The sequence below is a fragment of the Arachis hypogaea genome, chromosome 2 (genome assembly GCF_003086295.3).
Source record: "Arachis hypogaea cultivar Tifrunner chromosome 2, arahy.Tifrunner.gnm2.J5K5, whole genome shotgun sequence".
In the NCBI taxonomy this organism is placed as follows: domain Eukaryota; kingdom Viridiplantae; phylum Streptophyta; class Magnoliopsida; order Fabales; family Fabaceae; genus Arachis; species Arachis hypogaea.
Window position 1 is genome coordinate 50,486,346 of NC_092037.1, and position 21,611 is coordinate 50,507,956.

At 39.7% G+C, this 21,611-nt stretch overlaps 1 non-coding gene across 1 annotated transcript; it reads left to right on the forward strand.

Annotated features, from left to right (window-relative positions):
* Nucleotides 1–15,915: 15,915 nt before the first annotated feature.
* On the forward strand, nt 15,916–16,023 carry LOC112766673 (small nucleolar RNA R71). Its single transcript, XR_003184482.1, has one exon. It is a non-coding gene; the product is annotated as a small nucleolar RNA R71 (small nucleolar RNA).
* The last annotated feature ends 5,588 nt before the right edge of the window (nt 16,024–21,611 follow it).

Below are 21,611 nucleotides of genomic sequence, written 5' to 3' on the forward strand. Positions count from 1 at the left end.
ATCAGAAACGTTAGATGGGAAGAATTTCTCCAGGAACTCCTTTCTGAGTGTATCCCAGTTGGATACATTTGCTAGAGGTTGAGTGTAGTACCACTCTCTTGCTTTTCCCTCAAGAGAGAACGGAAAAGCTTTCAGCAGAATTGAAGTTTCATTAGTGCCATCACGCCTGACAGTAGAACAGGCTGCCTGGAAATCTCTCAAGTGCTTGATAGGCTCTTGAGCAGGTAGGCCATGAAACTTCGGCATCAAATTTAGCAGTGCGGTCTTTATTTCAAAATCGGTAGCTACCGCTGGATGATGCGCTTGAAACGGTTGCAGTGTAAAATCAGGAGCTCCTTCCTCCTGAATGGTAATTCTTCTAGCTGCCATGTTTTCTGCACGTAAAACAACCGAATCAGTAGAACGGGGGCTGGTTTCTTCCTCAGATTCACTTTCAGATCCGCCCTCAGAGCGGACTAACATACGCTGTTCTCGCCTTATTCGTGAAATTGTTCTTTCAATTTCAGGATCGAATATTAGCAAGCGCGGATCAGGAAGTGAACGTGTCATTTGACAGAAGAAACACGCAGCTCATAGTAGCAAAATTAAAGAAAATGCAAATAAATAAATTCTAATTAATAAAATAAGCACTCTATTGCAACTCCCCGGCAACGGCGCCAAAAATTGATGGAGTGCAGAAGCTGGTGAATTAAAAATTTATTAAAATGGTTACGTTGCAAGTATAGTTCTTAACTCACTGAAAATCTGCCTATCAATTAGAAATATGTCACTGAAAGTTTAAATTAAAATTACTGGGAGTTTTAAGTCCCAAGTCGTCTCCCAACGAGTTGCAGAAAAATGTGCTATTTTATTAATCAGATATTCCAAAAAGAGTTGAGCTAAGTAAATTGGAATTTAAATTGAGGAATTTTAAATAATAAAAATAAGAGGCCTTGACTGGGAATTGATTGGTTAGAATCTCTATCATTGATGGTGTGATTGTAAGATTAATTTATAATTAATAGTTGTTCTGTTTGGTTATCCCTTACTAGGTAAGAGAAAGTCAAACAAGTGGAAATGCCAGATCTGTTCACAAGTTGCAACCCACTTAGTTCAAAGGGATTGGCGTCGGTGACAGGATAGCAATCCAACATTCAACCCAATTACAAATTTTTCTTTCAATCATTCCAACTCAAAAGTTCCTTTTAATCAACTCCCCATCAAGTAATGAAACTACTCACGCATTGTAAATAAAGAATCCATGGCACATGAAAGGGAATTAAAAGAAGACATGATTATTGGAATGGAATTTAAATTAAAAAGAAATAATTCTTGCATTAATTAATCATAAAAATATCTGAATGACAAAATTGAACATAACAAAGAACATGGAAGAATAAAACCAAGTTAAGAGAACAAACTAGAGTGATGAAGTCTTGATGAGGAAAATAACTCTTCTCAATGTTCCAATGCTAAGATCAATTGAAAATTAAAATTCTTAAAACTAGAGAGAAAAAAAAACCTAAGAGAGTCAAAACTCGATCTAAACTACTTAATGAATGTTTTCTCTGTTGTTTCTGCATATTCTCTGACTCTGGTCTACTGTTCCGGGCCGAAAACTGGGCCGAAATAGGGTCCAAAATCGCTGGTTTCAGATTCTGCAGTTTATGCAGATCGCGTATGTCACGCGATCGCGTCGTCCATGCAGACGCGTTGCTAGCGCTTTTCCTCTTCACGCGTTCGTGTCGTCCACGCTACCGCGTTGCTTGTGCTTTCCGATCCGCGCGGCCGCCAAGCCATACGGCCGCGTCACTGCGATTTGCGCTCCTTCGCGCTGTCGCATGAGCCATGCGACCACGTCACTTTTCGCTGGTTATCTCCTCAAACTCTTGTGTTCCTTCCATTTTTGCTAGCTTCCTCTCCAATCTCCGTCTCATTCATGCCCTATAAAGCCTGAAACGCTTGACACACAGATTACCGCATCGAATGGAATAAAGGAGAATTAAAATTAAATAATTAAAGTCTCTGGGAAGCAATTTTCAAACATGTAATAAATTCAGGAAGGAAATCTAAATGCATGCTAAATTGATGAATAAGTGGGTAAGGATCACGACAAAACCACACAATTAAACACAATATAAACTATAAAATAGTGGTTTATCATTGGCCTTGATTCAATTTGGAGAAGAATTAAACTAAATTGGATTTTTATTGAATTTTTTTTGGCCCATGTGAAAATTTGCTTCCAGGAGGATGCTCAGCTCACAGGTTGAGCTGAGCATTGAGGCCTTGTGCGCACGTCCTGCATGCATCTTACTTCCTGGCCGTGTCGCGCTTGTGTGTGGTGCATCATGAGTAACGCTCTGCTCACCTTGTGAGATGAGCATTGGCTTCCAAGGGGAGGTCCTTTCAAATATTTCGCGTGCCAAGTCTTGGACATCATCAGGGTAGCGCTCAAGTGGTGCAAGGAGCGCACCTTCCTTGCTGAAGCCTCTGTGTTTGAAACTTGCTGGGAGCATTTTGGCTAATTTTAGCTTATTTTCCTTGCAAGGAGTAGCGTTCCCCTCTTTCTCTTGGTCATGAGTTCAAACCTTGGAGCATGCACTTGCAACTTATTTTCATTGAATTATTTCTTGTGGGCTCTCGATAATGCTCATTTTGTGAGCTGAGCATTATTTTTTCCCTTCCTTGTTTCTTTGCTTCAAATTGTGCTCAGCTCACAAAGTGAGCAGAGCATTGAAACATTGCCTCCTTGGATTTTTCCTTTGTGCTCCTTTCATGTGCCACACTTCCTTATGTTCTTTGCCACACTTTTCTTTTCCTTGAACCACACTTCTTAAGCCATGCTTTCTTCTTTTCTTCGTTTTTTTCACCTACAAGAAATTAAAACAACCAATCAAAGTATCACCAAATTCACAAGGTTTATAAATCATTAAAAATCAATTAAATTTAGCCTAAACCTCATGATTTAGCATCAATTAGATGGTGGTTGTTTGATTCAAAAAAGTCATGCATTTCCATTCCAAATTACTTACTTAGAATGCAAGAAAGTGCATAAAACCAAATAAAAAACAAATGAAAAGGCATAGAAAAACATGACATGGTGACATGTCATCAACTATCACTCACTCAACCCTCTTCCTTGCTTTATCTCTTTAAATTTAATTTACTTTCTCTTCTCTTTTTCAGAATGGCCACTAAGAAAGGCAAAGAGAAAGCTACCCCCCAAACCCACAGCAAGGAAAGGAACAAAAAGAGCATTAGTGGCAGAACCTTCTTCAACTGCAGTCAAGCCCTCAACAAAAAGAATTAAAAGGATCATAAAGGTTGATAAAAAGGAGAGAGCTTTCCCAGCAAAGGACACTGCACGATTTCTAAATCGCTACTGTGAGCAGATGTTCCCTATTCTGGCAGCTCGGAATTACAACAATGAACACCTTCTTATCCTTCCGCCTCATATTGCCGCCTTTGTTGAGCAGCAAATTGCACAAAGAAACTGGGGATTTTTGCAGAGACAGCCACGACAGGTCAATCTTTCTTGGGTAGTTGAGTTCTACTCCAACTTTCACCAGCCAACCATGCAATCTATCTATATACGTCAGAAGCAAGTCCCACTTACAGAAGAAGCCATTCAGCGAGCCTTAGATGTTCCACCTGCTCTAGAAGGATTGGACGCCTTTTAGAAAGCCGCAATCAAGCGCCAAGCGTACACCTTTGATTGGGACGTTGTTCTCAGAGTTATCGCTCAACCTGGCAGCAAATGGATCTTCGAATACCATCGTTCCCATCCTAAGGGCATCTTGGCTTCCGCACTTACCTTAGAGGCTCACGTATGGGCACAGATTATGTCCCATTACGTCTTCCCGAGTACTCATGAGTCCTCCTTCACCACAGACATGGCCGTTCTACTATGGTGCATCCTCACAGACCAGCTTCTTAATTTACCAAGACATATCCGGAATGCTATGAAACATGTGCAGATCGCGGGCAACCTACCTTTCCCCGCCTTGGTCTCTGATCTTATCTCAGCAGCTGGAGTCTCCTATAGAGCTGGAGACACCAAAGCCATACTTCCTCGGGATGATCAATACGTCCCCAACGGAAGATATCTCAGGCAACCACTTGCCACTACCAACCAGTCCACAGAGGATGCTGCAGCTTCTCTACCATCTACTAGTCAGCTGCTGCACCAAATACTGAAGCGATTGGACCAACAAGAAAAGAAAGCAAAGCTCCGAGAACGCCGCAACCACCACCGTTTCAAACACCTCAAGGAGCTACTTACAGGCAATCACAGACCCGATGACGATCCAGGCACTCCGGACTCCACTTCCTTCACCAGCACAGGGAGCCATGACGGTCCCGACTGTGGAGACACTGCCACCAGCCCACCATTGTTCCTGATAGACGGCACCGAGGACGGTGCAAATCCTTAAGTGTGGGGAGGTCAGTCAGTACCTGACGTCCGGAGGTAATTTTTCTTCCCTAAACACCAATAAATTAGGATATTTAGTTAGTTTTTCTTTCTTTTGTAGAATAGGATAAATTACATAGTAATAGATTAGTTGCATGCATGTTCCACTTGATTGAAAAGATAATAAGTTTCTTCTAAGACTCTATCTTTGGAACAAGATTTCCCTAATTTTAATTAAAACTCTTATGTTAAATTTTCTCGAAGTTGTATTTGAAACATGATTTTTAAAGCTAAAGAACACACAACCTGTGAGAATTAAGCCGTTATGCATGGTTACAATATTTAACCATAATTGTTTTATTCTTGTGTGTTTACTTCTCTTTGACTGTATTCTATATTTTGTTCTATCCTATATTTCCAATGTTTAATATATTTACATGCTGCATATGATTGAGGCCATTAATTGTTTAGCTCACTTATCCAAATTAAGCATACCCTTTCAATTACCTTTGTTAGCCACTTTGAGCCTTTAAATCCCAGTTGTTCTATAATTTACCACATTACTAACCTTAAGCGGAAAAACAATGATATATCCCAATTTGAATCTTTGGTTAGCTTAAGTTAGAATTATGTGTGCTAATTGAGTATGGGAAATTGTGAGAACAAAGGATATTAAGGGGATATGTCATGATAATATAATGGGAATTTGGACACCTACTCATGTGAAACTATAAGAATCAAAAATCTATGTGCATTGATAAGCTATGTTGATTTTGAAAATATATATATATATTCAATAAATAAATAAGGGGACAAAATTACCCCAATGTTGAGTTAAGAATTCAAAGGTCAATGCATGTATGATAGAATTAAAATAAATAGTTGATACATGAGTAAGGAATGTAAAAGAGAATTCTGGGTAGCTAGGTACAAACTCCATAGTTATATAAAATATATAGGTTATGTTAGAGTTTGAGTTAATTAAAGATTCAATTTATAAGCTCACTTAACCATATATGTATCCTTACCCTTACCTTGGCCCCGTTACAACATTGAAAAGACCTCATGATGTTGCATTGGTATATTAAATGTTGTTGATTGATTAGGAAAAGAACAAAATTTAGGGAGCATGATTAGAGAAGGATAGAGTGATTACCCTATACACTGGAGAGATTAGAATATACATACATCATCAGTGAGGGTTCAATGCTTAAAATTCTATGTTCCCTGCTTTCATGAGCTACCTTCTTGCATTTTTATCTGTTCTTACTGTATGAGAATTGAATTAGTGGAGCTTGATTTGTAATTGTTTTGAAGAGCTTATTTATTCTTGATCAAGTGGACAAGAATCATATAGTTGCATTCACATATATAGGTTGCATTGCATTACATGAGTTTTTACATGTTCCTACTCATTTATTTTATCTCCTTCAACTAAGCATGAGGACATGCTAATGTTTAAGTGTGGGGAGGTTGATAAACCACTATTTTATGGTTTATCATGTGTTTAATTGTGTGGTTTTATCATGATCTTTACCCACTTATTCACATAATTAGCATGCATTTATATTTCCTTCCTAAAATTATTATATAATTAAAAACTTACTTCCTAGAAACTTTTAATTAGGTATTTTAATTCTCCTTTATCCCATTCGATACCGTGATTTGTGTGTTAAGTGTTTCAGGCTTTATAGGGCATGAATGAATTGGAGATTGGAAAGGAAGTTTGCAAAAATGGAAGGAATACAAGAAATTAAGGAGATGACCAGCGAGAAGTGACGCGGCCACATGGCTCATGCAACCGCGCGAAAGAGAGGAAATCGCAGTGACACGGCCGCATGGCTCACGCGACCGCGTGGATTGGAAAAGCATAAGTGATGCGGAGGCATGGACGACGCACCCGCGTGCGAAAGCAAAACGCCGAATGACGCGTCCGCGTGAATGACGCGGCTGCGTGACGTGCGCGATCTACAGAATTTCAGAAGTCACTGGCAGAGTTTCTGGGCCAGATTTCAACCCAGTTTTCGGCCCGGAATCACAGATTAGAGCCAGGGAACATGCAGAAACGAGAAACACAATTCATTTTGCATAATTTTTAGTTTTTAGATTTGAAATTGCTCCTCCCCTAGGTTTTTCACTCATTTGAGCATTCATAATTAGGATTGGAAGATTTTGGCTTTAGCTTTTGAGAAGAGTCTACCTCCGGTACTCGTCATCTTATTTTGTTATTTACCTTTTATATTTATTCTTCCATATTCTTAATCCCTCTAGAGTTGACATTGGATTATTTCTACAAGTTATTAATATAGACTATTTTTATTTTCAATTAATCCTTTTATTATTATTTATCATGCCTTCTTTTATTTTCACCATTAATTCTGTGAAATTTATAATTATGATGAGTGAGTAGCTCCATGACTTGATTGGGGGATGATTGAAAGGAACACTTGAGTTGAATTACTCAAGAGAGAAATTATAATTGGATTTATTGTTGAATCACCCTCTAATCATTAACTCTAGTCCTTCCCAAGGGAGAGGATTAGGACTTATGACTAGAAACAGATTTCCAACTTGCTTGACTTTCCTTTACCTAGTAAGGGTTAACTAAGCAGAGCGACTTCCAATTATTAATTAATCTTGAGAGTATTTCAACAAGAATAGGGCTTCCAACTAATCTACCCCTAGTCAAGGCTTTTATTTAAAATTAGTTAAATTCTCTAGATTAATTCCCTGCTTATCAACTAAACCATTTTTGAAAACACTCGATTGATAAAATAGCACATCTCCTTGCAACTCGTTGGGAGACAACCTGGGATTCATACTCCCAGTATTTTAATTTTCAATATTGTGACAACCCCTTTTAAATTGATAAGCGGATTTTCGGCTGGTTAAGGACTGTACTTGCAACATGTCCCTATTAATAAATTCTTAACTTGCCAATTGCCGCCACGTCAGGTAGCGCCACCTTACTAAAGTTCTTAATAAACCGCCGGTAAAAATCTGCATGTCCAAGAAATGCACGGACTTCCCTCACCGAGGAGGGGTAAGGCAAACTAGAAATAATATTGATCTTTGCTGGATCAACGAAAATCCCATCCTTAGAGACAATATGCCCTAAAACAATACCTTGTCTAACCATAAAATGGCATTTCTCAAAATTTAACACAAGGTTTGACTTAGTGCTCCTCTCAAATACTTTTGCAAGATTGTCTATGCAAAGATCAAAAGAGTCCCCATACACACTAAAATCATCCATGAACACCTCCATGCTTTGTTCCAAGAGATCCGCAAATATACTCATCATGCACCTTTGGAAAATAGCTGGTGCGTTACACAAGCCAAATGGCATTCTCTTATACGCATACGTTCCAAAGGGGCATGTGAAAGTTATTTTTTCTTGGTCCTGGGGAGCAATATGAATTTGGAAATAACCAGAATATCCATCTAAGAAACATTAATGAGATTTACCACAAAGGCGATCAAGTATTTGATTGATGAAGGACAACAAAAAGTGACCCTTCCTTGTGGCCATGTTTAAGCGCCAGTAGTCAATACGTACCCTCCATGAGTTTTGGACTCTTGTGACTATAAGCTCTCCTTGTTCATTCTTGATTGTAGTAACACCGGATTTCTTTGGAACCACTTGGATGGGGCTCACCCATTCACTATTCGAAATCAAATAGATAATGTCCGCTTCTAATAACCGGGTGACCTCCTTCTTCACAACGTGAAGAATGGTAGGATTTAGATGCCTTTGAGGTTGTCTAATAGGTTTGGCTCCTTCTTCTAAGAAAATTCAGTGTTCACATACTTGGGGACTAATGCCAACCAAGTCCACCAGGCTCCACCCAATGGCCTTTTTGTTCCTCCTCAAGACATTTAGCATTTTCTCTTCTTGGTGGGAGGTATGTTCCTTTGCAACTATTACTCGGCACTTTATCTTCTGGTATCATTGGAGGTGATAAGGCATCTTCTTCACATACATGGGAACTCCCCACACTTGGGTCTTGATTTTACTCTTTCTATCAAAGCCATCTTGGTGAACTTTGGCTATAACATTATCAATCAAATCACACCAGAAGATAGAGTGATCCTCCGGTCGATGCCGCATGGCTTCATCAAGATTAAAGCTCGCCTTTCTTCCATCGATCTCAAATAAATAAGTGCCCAAAATGCATCTAATTTGAACCGGGAGGTCTTCAAGAATAACCTCCCAAGCAAAATAGATGATGTCCTACCGGAGTCACTAGGGGGCATCTTGAGAATGTGGAAATCAATAGGGAAAATCAACCCCTTTATACTCACTAGGACGTCCTCCGCTATACCAACCACGGAAATTATGCTTTTGTCTGCCAAAACAAACCGAGCGGCTGATCATTTTAACGGCGGGAGCTTGAGAACCTCATATACGGATGACGTGGTGGAAATTGGCAGATTAAGAATTATTAGAAAAATAGCGTTGCAAGTACAGCTCTTAACCAGCAAAAATCCACTTGTCAATTTAGAAAAGAGTTATCACAAATTTAAGAATAAGATTACTGGGAGTATGAATCCCAGGTCGTCTCCCAACGAGTTACAGAAAGATGTGCTATTTTTTATTAATCAGAGGTTTTCCAAAATGTTTTTGAGTTTGAGAAATAGAGAAATAAATAATAGTAAATTCAGATAAAGCCTTGACCGGGAGAAGATTAACTGGAATTTCTATCCTTGTTGGATTTTTCCAAGTGCAATCCTAACAGGTTGTTGTCTTGCTTGGTCATCCCTTAATAACTAAGGGAAATTCAAGTAACTAACTAACAAACTATATCCTCAGGTTTCAACCCTTTCCTAAAAAAAAGGATTAGAGTTAGAGATTAGAGTTGTCAGTCATCAACCATCCGTTAGGATTAACACTTGAGTATTCCAACTCAAGGTTCTCCTTTTAATCAACTCCCAATCAAGTTAGGGAACAACTCCATAATCATGAATATAGCTTTCACAAAATTAAGAGAGGAATAAAAGGAAGACATGATGATTAATAATTAAAAATTAATTAAAAATAAAAATGGTTCTTTACATTAATAAATCTCAAAATCATAAAAGCTTTGACGTTAGGATTTTTTCCAGTAAAGAATTTCATAAAAACAGTCGCGTTGTAGATATAGTCTCTAAACCGACAAAAATCCCTTCGTACAAATGGTAGCGCGAAGTTGTGAACAATACTTTTCACAACTCTCATAATCCCCGGTAAAGAACCCCAAAAACTTGGTGTTCAATACCATGGCATTAACACAACTTCGCACAACTAACCAGCAAGTGCACTGGGTTGTCCAAGTAATAAACCTTACGCGAGTAAGGGTCGATCCCACGGAGATTGTTAGTATGAAGCAAGCTATAGTCATCTTGTAAATCTTAGTCAGGCAAACTCAAATGGATATAGTGATAGACGCATAAAACACAAAGATAAAGATAGAGGTACTTATGTAAATCATTGGTAGGAACTTCAGATAAGCGCATGAAGATGCCTTCCCTTCCGTCTCTCTGCTTTCCTACTGTCTTCATCCAATCCTTCTTACTCCTTTCCATGGCAAGCTTATGCATGGGTTTCACCGTTGTCAGTGGCTACCTCCCATCCTCTTAGTGAAAATGTTCCTATGCTCTGTCACAGCATGGCTAATCATCTGTCGGTTCTCGGTCAGGCCAGAATAGAATCCAGTGATTCTTTTGCGTCTGTCACTAACGCCCCGCCTGCTAGGAGTTTGAAGCACGTCACAGTCATTCAATCATTGAATCCTACTCAGAATACCACAGATAAGGTTAGACCTTCCGGATTCTCTTGAATGCCGCCATCAGTTCTAGCCTATACCACGAAGACTCTGATCTCACGGAATGGTTGGCTCGGTTGTCAGGCGAGCACTCGGTTGTTATGCGATCAACCATGCATCGTGCAATCAGGAATCCAAGAGATATTCACCCAATCGAAGGTAGAACGGAGGTAGTTGTCAGTCACACGTTCATAGGTGAGAATGATGATGAGTGTCACGGATCATCACATTCATCAAGTTGAAGAACAAGTGATATCTTAGAACAAGAACAAGCGGAATTGAATGGAAGAACAATAGTAATTGCATTAATACTCGAGGTACAGCAGAGCTCCACACCTTAATCTATGGTGTGTAGAAACTCCACCGTTGAAAATACATAAGAACAAGGTCTAGGCATGGCCGTGAGGCCAGCCTCCCAATGATCTAAGAACTAGGTGTCCAAAGATGATCAAAGGATCTCAAAATAATCCAAAGATGAAAATACAATAGTAAAAGGTCCTACTTATAGAGAACTAGTAGCCTAGGGTTTACAGAAATGAGTAAATGACATAAAAATCCACTTCCGGGCCCACTTGGTGTGTGCTTGGGCTGAGCAATGAAGCATTTTCGTGCAGAGACTTCTCTTGGAGTTAAACGCCAGCTTTTATGCCAGTTTAGGCGTTTAACTCCCATTTTGGTGCCAGTTCCGGCGTTTAACGCTGGGATTTCTGAGGGTGACTTTGTACGCCGGTTTGGGCCATCAAATCTTGGGCAAAGTATGGACTATCATATATTGCTGGAAAGCCCAGGATGTCTACTTTCCAACGCCGTTGAGAGCGCGCCAATTGGGCTTCTTTAGCTCCAGAAAATCCACTTCGAGTGCAGGGAGGTCAGAATCCAATAGCGTCTGCAGTCCTTTTTAGTCTCTGAATCAGATTTTTGCTCAGGTCCCTCAATTTCAGCCAGAAAAAACCTGAAATCACAGAAAAACACACAAACTCATAGTAAAGTCCAGAAAAGTGAATTTTAACTAAAAACTAATAAAAATATACTAAAAACTAACTAGATAATACCAAAAACATACTAAAAACAATGCCAAAAAGCGTACAAATTATCCGCTCATCACAACACCAAACTTAAATTGTTGCTTGTCCTCAAGCAACTGAAAATCAAACAAGATAAAAAGAAGAGAATATGCAATGAATTCCAAAAACATCTATGAAGATCAGTATTAATTAGATGAGCGGGGCTTTTAGCTTTTTGCCTCTGAACAGTTTTGGCATCTCACTCTATCCTTTGAAATTCAGAATGGTTGGCTTCTTTAGGAACTTAGAATCCAGATAGTGTTATTGATTCTCCTAGTAAAGTATGATGATTCTTGAACATAGCTACTTATTGAGTCTTGGCTGTGGCCCAAAGCACTCTGTCTTCCAGTATTACCACCGGATACATACATGCCACAGACACATAATTGGGTGAACCTTTTCAGATTGTGACTCAGCTTTGCTAGAGTCCCCAATTAGAGGTGTCCAGGGTTCTTAAGCACACTCTTTCTGCCTTGGATCACAACTTTATTTTTTTCTTTCTTTTTCTTCTCTTTTTTTTCTATTTTTTTCGATTTTTTTTTCATTGCTTTTTCTTGCTTCAAGAATCATTTTTATGATTTTTCAGATCCTCAGTAACATGTCTCCTTTTTCATCATTCTTTCAAGAGCCAACATTCATGAACCACAAATTCAAAAGACATATGCACTGTTTAAGCATACATTCAGAGAACAGAAGTATTGCCACCACATCAAAATAATTAAACTGTTATAAAATTCAAAATTCATGCAATTCTTTTCTTTTTCAATTAAGAACATATTTTATTTAAGAGAGGTGATGGATTCATAGGACATTCATAACTTTAAGGCATAGACACTAATGATCACAAGACACAAACATAGATAAACATAAGCATAAAATTCAAAAAACAGAAGAATAAAGAACAAGGAAATCAAAGAACGGGTCCACCTTAGTGATGGCGGCTCTTTCTTCCTCTTGAAGATCCTATGGAGTGCTTGAGCTCCTCAATGTCTCTTCCTTGTCTTTGTTGCTCCTCTCTCATGATTCTTTGATCTTCTCTAATTTCATGGAGGATGATGGAGTGTTCTTGATGCTCCACCCTTAGTTGTCCCATGTTGGAACTCAATTCTCCTAGGGAGGTATTTAGTTGCTCCCAATAATTTTGTGGAGGAAAGTGCATCCCTTGAGGTATCTCAGGGATCTCATGATGAGTGGGGTCTCTTGTGTGCTCCATCCTCTTCTTAGTGATGGGCTTGTCCTCATCAATAGGGATGTCTCCCTCTATGTCAACTCCAACTGAATAACAGAGGTGACAAATGAGATGAGGGAAGGCTAACCTTGCCAAGGTAGAGGACTTGTCCGCCACCTTATAAAGTTCTTGAGCTATAACCTCATGAACTTCTATTTCTTCTCCAATCATGATGCTATGAATCATGATAGCCCGGTCTATGGTAACTTCGGACCGGTTGCTAGTGGGAATGATTGAGCGTTGGATAAACTCCAACCATCCTCTAGCCACGGGTTTGAGGTCATGCCTTCTCAATTGAACCGGCTTTCCTCTTGAATCTCTCTTCCATTGGGCGCCCTCTTCACATATGACTGTGAGGACTTGGTCCAACCTTTGATCAAAGTTGACCCTTCTAGTGTAAGGGTGCTCATCTCCTTGCATCATGGGCAAATTGAATGCCAACATTACACTTTCCGGACTGAAATCCAAGTATTTCCCCCGAACCATAGTAAGATGATTCTTTGGATCCGGGTTCACACTTTGATCATGGTTCTTGGTGATCCATGCATTGGCATAGAACTCTTGAACCATCAAGATTCCGACTTGTTGAATGGGGTTGGTAAGAACTTCCCAACCTCTTCTTCGGATCTCATGTCGGATCTCCGGATATTCACTCTTTTTGAGTGAAAAAGGGACCTCGGGGATCACCTTCTTCAAGGCCACAACTTCATAGAAGTGGTCTTGATGCACCCTTGAGATGAATCTCTCCATCTCCCATGACTCGGAGGTGGAAGCTTTTGCCTTCCCTTTCCTCTTTCTAGAGGTTTCTCCAGCCTTGGATGCCATAAATGGTTATGGAAAAACAAAAAGCAGTGCTTTTACCACACCAAACTTAAAAGGTTTGCTCGTCCTCGAGCAAAAAAAGAAAAAAGAGAGTAGAAGAAGAAGAAATGAGGGGAAAGGGAATGGCTTTTGTTTTCGGCCAAGAAGGGGAGAAGTGGTGTGTATGTTGTGTGAAAATGAAGGAGTGAAGGAGGGTTTATATAGGAGTAGGGGAAGGGTAGGGTTCGGTTAAGGGAGGGTGGGTTTGGGTGGGAAAGTGGTTTGAATTTGAATGGTGGGGTAGGTGGGGTTTTATGAAGGATGGATGTGAGTGTTGAAGAGAAAGATGGGATTTGATAGGTGAAGGATTTTTGGGGAAGAGGTGTTGAGGTGATTGGTGAATGGGTGAAGAAGAGAGAGAGTGGTGGGGTAGGTGGGAATCCTGTGGGGTCCACAGATCCTGAGGTGTCAAGGAAAAGTCATCACTGCACCAAATGGCAAGCAAAATCTCGTTTTGTGCCAATTCTGGCGTTAAACGCCGGGCTGGTGCCCATTTCTGGCGTTTAACGCCAGCTTCTTGCCCTTTTCTGGCGTTTAACGCCAGTCTGGTGCCCCTTTCTGGCGTTTAACGCCAGTCTGGTGCCCCTTTCTGGCGTTAAACGCCCAGAATGGTGCCAGACTGGGCGTTAAACGCCCATCTGCTAACCTCACTGGCGTTTAAACGCCAGTAGGTGCGTCCTCCAGGGTGTGCTGTTTTTCTTCCTGTTTTTCATTCTGTTTTTTTGCTTTTTTCATTGATTTTGTGACTTCTTATGATCATCAACCTACAAAAAAGATAAAATAACAAAGGAAAATAGTTAATTATAAAACATTGGGTTGCCTCCCAACAAGCGCTTCTTTAATGTCAATAGCTTGACAGAGGACTCTCATGGAGCCTTAGAAATGCTCAGAGCTATGTTGGAACCTCCCAACACCAAACTTAGAGTTTGAATGTGGGGGTTCAACACCAAACTTAGAGTTTGGTTGTGGCCTCCCAACACCAAACTTAGAGTTTGACTGTGGGGGCTCTGTTTGGCTCTGTTTTGAGGGAAGCTCTTCATGCTTCCTCTCCATGATGACAGAGGGATATCCTTGAGCCTTAAACACCAAGGATTCTTCATTCACTTGAATGATCAACTCTCCTCTATCAACATCAATCATAGCCTTTGCTGTGGTTAGGAAGGGTCTGCCAAGGATGATGGATTCATCCATGCACTTCCCAGTCTCTAGGACTATGAAATTAGTAGGGATGTAATGGTCTTCAACTTTTACCAAAACATCCTCTACAAGTCCATGGGCTTGTTTTCTTGAGTTGTCTGCCATCTCTAGTGAGATTTTTGCAGCTTGTACCTCAGAGATCCCTAACTTCTCCATTACAGAGAGAGGCATGAGGTTTACACTTGACCCTAAGTCACACAAGGCCTTCTTGAAGGTTATGGTGCCTATGGTACAAGGTATTGAAAACATCCCAGGATCCTATCTCTTTTGAGGCAGTTTCTGCCTAGACAAGTCATCCAGTTCTTTGGTGAGCAAAGGGGGTTCATCCTCCCAAGTCTCATTTCCCAATAACTTGTCATTTAGCTTCATGATTGCTCCAAGGTATTTAGCCACTTGCTCTTCAGTGACATACTCATCCTCTTCAGAGGAAGAATACTCATCAGAGCTCATGAATGGCAGAAGTAAGTCCAATGGAATCTCTATGGTCTCATTTTGAGCCTCAAATTCCCATGGTTCCTCATTGGGGAACTCATTGGAGGCCAGTGGACGCCCAGTGAGGCCTTCCTCAGTGGCGTTCACTGCCTCTCTTTCCTCCCAAAATTCGGCCATGTTGATGACCTTGCACTCTCCTTTTGGATTTTCTTCAGTATTGCTAGGAAGAGCACTAGGAGGGAGTTCAGTAACTTTCCTGCTCAGCTGACCCACTTGTGCCTCCAAATTTCTAATGGAGGACCTTGTTTCAGTTATGAAACTTTGAGTGGTTTTGATCAGATCAGAGACCATGGTTGCTAAGTCAGAGGTATTCTTCTTAGAACTCTCTGTCTGTTGCTGAGAAGATGATGGAAAAGGCATGCTATTGCTAAACCTGTTTCTTCCACCATTATTATTGTTGAAACCTTGTTGGGGTCTCTGTTAATCCTTCCATGAAAAATTTGGATGATTTCTCCATGAAGGATTATAGGTGTTTCCATAGGGTTCTCCCATGTAATTCACCTCTTCCATTGAAGGGTTCTCGGGATCATAGGCTTCTTCCTCAGATGAAGCTTCTTTAGTACTGCTTGGTGCATTTTGCATTCCAGACAGACTTTGAGAAATCGTATTGACTTGTTGAGTCAATATTTTGTTCTGAGCCAATATGGCATTCAGAGTGTCAATCTCAAGAACTCCTTTCTTCTGATTAGTCCCATTGTTCACAGGATTCCTTTCAGAAGTGTACATGAATTGGTTATTTGCAACCATTTCAATCAGCTCTTGAGCTTCTTTAGGCGTCTTCTTCAGATGAAGAGATCCTCCAGCAGAGCTATCCAAAGACATCTTGGATAGTTCAGAGAGACCATCATAGAAAATACCTATGATGCTCCATTCAGAAAGCATATCAGAAGGACACTTTCTGATTAATTGTTTGTATCTTTCCCAAGCTTCATAGAGGGATTCTCCTTCCTTCTGTCTGAAGGTTTGGACTTCCACTCTAAGCTTACTCAATTTTTGAGGTGGAAAGAACTTTGCCAAGAAGGCATTGACTAGCTTTTCCCAAGAGTCCAGGCTTTCTTTAGGTTGTGAGTCCAACCATGTCCTAGCTCTGTCTCTTACAGCAAAAGGGAATAGCATAAGTCTGTAGACCTCAGGGTCAACCCCATTAGTCTTGACAGTGTCACAGATTTGCAAGAATTCAGCTAAGAACTGATGAGGATCTTCCAATGGAAGTCTATGGAACTTGCAATTCTGTTGCATTAGAGAAACTAATTGAGGCTTAAGCTCAACGTTGTTTGCTCCAATGGCAGGGATAGAGATGCTTCTCCCATAGAAATCAGGAGTAGGTGCAGTGAAGTCACCCAGCACCTTCCTTGCATTGTTGGCATTGTTGTTTTCGGCTGCCATATGTTCTTCTTCTTTGAAGAATTCGGTCAGGTCCTTTAAAGAGAGTTGTGCTTTGGCTTCTCTTAGCTTTCTCTTCAAGGTCCTTTCAGGTTCAGGATCAGCCTCAACAAGAATGTTTTTGTCTTTGCTCCTGCTCATAAGAAAGAGAAGGGAACAAGAAAATGTGGAATCCTCTATGTCACAGTATAGAGATTCCTTTAGGTGTCAGAGGAAAAGAAAAATAGAAGACAGACGTAGAAAATTTGAACTTATCAAAGAAGATGGAGTTTGAATTTTGCATTAAGGGATAGTGTTAGTCCATAAATAGAAGGATATGAGAAGAAGGGAAGTAATTTTCGAAAATTAAGTAAAAGATTTTGAAAACATTTTTGAAAACACTACTTGATTTTCGAAAATGAAAGTGGGAAAGAGATCAAGTGATTTTTTTGAAAAAGATTTTGAAATTAGAAATCAAAAAGATTTGATTGAAAACTATTTTGAAAAAGATGTGGTTAAGAAGATATGATTGGTTTTAAAAAAAATGTGATTGAGAAGATATGATTTGAAAAACATTTTAAAAAGATTTTATTTTGAAAATTAAAAACTTGACTAACAAGAAAAGATATGATTTAAACATTAAACCTTTCTCAACAGAAAAGGCAACATACTTGAAATGTTGAATCAAATCATTAATTGATAGTAAGTATCTTTGAAAATGGAAAGAAATTGATTGTGAAAAAGATTTGATTGAAAAATTGATTTGAAAAAGATTTGATTTTAAAAAGATTTTGAAAACTTAAAAAAAAATTGATTTGAAAACAAAATCTTCCCCCTTTAGCCATCCTGGCGTTAAACGCCCAGAATGGTGCACATTCTGGCGTTTAACGCCCAAAACTATACCCTTTTGGGCGTTAAACGCCCAACCAGGTTCCCTGGCTGGCGTTTAAACGCCAGTCTGTCCTTCTTCACTGGGCGTTTTGAACGCCCAGCTTTTTCTGTGCAATTCCTCTGCTGAATGTTCTAAATCTTCAATTCTTCCGTATTATTGACTTGAGAAGACACAAATTACAAATATTTTTGGATTTTTAATAATAAGGATAAATCAAAATGCAACAAGAATCAAATAACAATGCATGCAAGACACCAAACTTAGCAATTTGTATACCACTGACACTAACAAAATGAGAATGCATATGAGACACACAAAACACTCAAGTCAATTGAATTTAAAGATCAGAGCACGAAAATCATCAAGAACAACTTGAAGATCCTTAAGACACATGAATGGATGCATATAATTGACACCAAACTTAAAATGAAACACTAGACTCAAACAAGAAATATTTTTGGTTTTTATGATTTTTTTTATTTTTTTGTGCTTTTTCGAAAATTAAGTGGAAAAGGATATCAAAATTCTTAATGAGAATTCCAGGAATCAGTGCAATGCTAGTCTAAGACTCCGGTCCAGGAATTAGACATGGCTTCACAGCCAAGCGTCAGCAGGACATTGCATTCAAGAGCTAAATTGATGAAGATCAATCAGCTTTGGTGATGATAAGAACATCACCTTGAAACACTAGAATTCATTCTTAAGAACTCTGAAGAAAAATACCTAATCTAAGCAACAAGATGAACCGTCAGTTGTCCAAACTGAACAATCCCCGGCAACGGCGCCAAAAACTTGGTGCTGTTGCCGGATTTTGGCACTGATGTTACCGGACCAAAAGCTTGCTCAAAACTTGAACAATCCCCGGCAACGGTGCCAAAAACTTGGTAGCGCGAAGTTGTGAACAATACTTTTCACAACTCTCATAATCCCCGGTAAAGAACCCCCAAAAACTTGGTGTTCAATACCATGGCATTAACACAACTTCGCACAACTAACCAGCAAGTGCACTGGGTTGTCCAAGTAATAAACCTTACGCGAGTAAGGGTCGATCCCACGGAGATTGTTAGTATGAAGCAAGCTATGGTCATCTTGTAAATCTTAGTCAGGCAAACTCAAATGGATATAGTGATAGACGCATAAAACACAAAGATAAAGATAAAGGTACTTATGTAAATCATTGGTAGGAACTTCAGATAAGCGCATGAAGATGCCTTCCCTTCCGTCTCTCTGCTTTCATACTGTCTTCATCCAATCCTTCTTACCCCTTTCCATGGCAAGCTTATGCAAGGGTTTCACCGTTGTCAGTGGCTACCTCCCATCCTCTCAGTGAAAATGTTCCTATGCTCTGTCACAGCATGGCTAATCATCTGTCGGTTCTCGGTCAGGCCGGAATAGAATCCAGTGATTCTTTTGCGTCTGTCACTAACGCCCCGCCTGCTAGGAGTTTGAAGCACGTCACAGTCATTCAATCATTGAATCCTACTCAGAATACCACAGACAAGGTTAGACCTTCCGGATTCTCTTGAATGCCGCCATCAGTTCTAGCCTATACCACGAAGACTCTGATCTCACAGAGTGGTTGGCTCGGTTGTTAGGCGAGCACTCGGTTGTCAGGCGATCAACCATGCATCGTGCAATCAGGAATCCAAGAGATATTCACCCAATCGAAGGTAGAACGGAGGTGGTTGTCAGTCACACGTTCATAGGTGAGAATGATGATGAGTGTCACGGATCATCACATTCATCAAGTTGAAGAACAAGTGATATCTTAGAACAAGAACAAGCGGAATTGAATGGAAGAACAATAGTAATTGCATTAATACTCGAGGTACAGCAGAGCTCCACACCTTAATCTATGGTGTGTAGAAACTCCACCGTTGAAAATACATAAGAACAAGGTCTAGGCATGGCCGTGAGGCCAGCCTCTCAATGATCTAAGAACTAGGTGTCCAAAGATGATCAAAGGATCTCAAAATAATCCAAAGATGAAAATACAATAGTAAAAGGTCCTACTTATAGAGAACTAGTAGCCTAGGGTTTACAGAAATGAGTAAATGACATAAAAATCCACTTTCGGGCCCACTTGGTGTGTGCTTGGGCTGAGCAATAAAGCATTTTCGTGCAGAGACTTCTCTTGGAGTTAAACACCAGCTTTTATGCCAGTTTGGGCGTTTAACTGCTATTTTGGTGCCAGTTCCGGCGTTTAACGCTGGGATTTCTGATGGTGACGTTGTACGCCGGTTTGGGCCATCAAATCTTGAGCAAAGTATGAACTATCATATATTGCTGGAAAGCCCAGAATGTCTACTCTCTAACGCCGTTGAGAGCGCGCCAATTGGGCTTCTATAGCTCCAGAAAATCCACTTCGAGTGCAGGGAGGTCAAAATCCAACAGCGTCTGCAGTCCTTTTTAGTCTCTGAATCAGATTTTTGCTCAGGTTCCTCAATTTCAGCCAGAAAATACCTGAAATCACAGAAAAACACACAAACTCATAGTAAAGTCCAGAAAAGTGAATTTTAACTAAAAACTAATAAAAATATACTAAAAGCTAACTAGATAATACCAAAAACATACTAAAAACAATGCCAAAAAGCGTACAAATTATCCGCTCATCAACAAACGTTTTGGTTGTCACAAGTAACAAACCCCTTTAAAAATTATTAACCGAGTATTTAAACCTCGGGTCGTCTTCTCAAGGAATTGCAGGGAGGTATGTTCTTATTATTGGTTATGAAAAAGTGTGTTTGGGGTTTTTTTGGATCAAGGTAAAAGGTTAGTTGGGCAGTATGTTGCACAAAAAATAATAAGAAAAATAAATAAATAACTATAAAATAAACTCTTGGCAATGTATGGGAACTGGAGGTCCTATCCCAGTTATCCTTATCAATTGTGATGAGAATTAGATTCTTCTCCCACTTTGTTAACCTCTAACTATGAAGGTAAGTTAAGTGGATGAATTAATTCCAATTCTCAACTAACAATGAGTTCGATAACTCAAGAGTCACCAATTATTTAGCCAAGGCCAAAGGGGAAAAACTAAATCTACTAGAATAACAATATCCTCAGATTGGGAATAATAAAAAGGAACAATCATAAACTGAAATGCTTCAAATATCATTAAATAAAATATTCAAATCTTAACATCGAAAAGTTCATAAATTAAATTGGGATAAATAAAAATAAAGAACCTGGGATTGTGAGTCACTCTTAAAACTAAGAGAAGTCCTAAATCCTAATCCTAAGAGAGAGAGGAGAGAACCCCTCTCACTAAAAACTACATCTAAAACTGTAAAAAGTGAATTATGAGTGAATGATTATGAATCCATGCATTCCCCCACTTTATAACCTCTAATCTGTGTGTTCTGGGCTGAAAACTGGGTCAAAAGCAGCCCAAAAGTCACTTCCAGCGCTTTCTGGTCCGTACAGGTCGCGGAAAAGTGACACGGCCGCATGGCTCACGCGGCCGCGTGGGTTGCTTTCCTGCCAGGTCACGCGTCCGCGTGACTCACGCGTTCGCGTCGCCTGGCGTCGGGGCAATTATGGCAAATTATATATCAAATCGAATCCCCGGACGTTAGCTTTCTAACACAACTGGAACTGCGTCGTTTGGACCTTTATAGCTAAAGTTATAGTCATTTGAGTGCAAAGAGGTCAGGCTGGACAGCTTTAGCAGTTTCTCCAACTTCTTGTATTCCTTCCACTTTTGCATGCTTCCTTTCCATCCTCTGAGTTATTCCTGCCTTGTAATCTCTGAAATCACTTAACACACATATCAAGGAATCTAATGGTAATAAGAGAGGATTAAACATAAGGAATTTAAGCCCAAAGAAGCATGTTTTCAATCAAAGCACATAATTAGGAAGGAAAATGTAAAACATGCAAATAGTATGAATAAGTGGGTAAAGAGTTGATAAAATCCACTCAATTGAGCACAAGATAAACCATAAAATAGTGGTTTATCAACCTCCCCACACTCAAACAAAAGCATGTCCTCATGCTAAGCTCAAGAGAAACTATAAAGGAATGAAGAGGAATGGTACAATGCATGAGATGCAACCAAAGAATGCAACTAAATGAAAAATGTTTCTACTTACTTGGTTAAAAGCAAATAAATCCCCAAGAATAAATATGAACTGGATTTCACTAATTCAAATCATAAAAATAAAGTACAAATAGACTTGTAGAAGAAAATAGCTCATGAAAGTCGGGAACAAAGAATCGAGCATCGAACCCTCACTTAGTAGTGTATATCACTCTAATCACTCAAGTGTTTTAGGTTCGATTCTCTCAATTCTCTACTAACCTTGCTTTCTAAGGC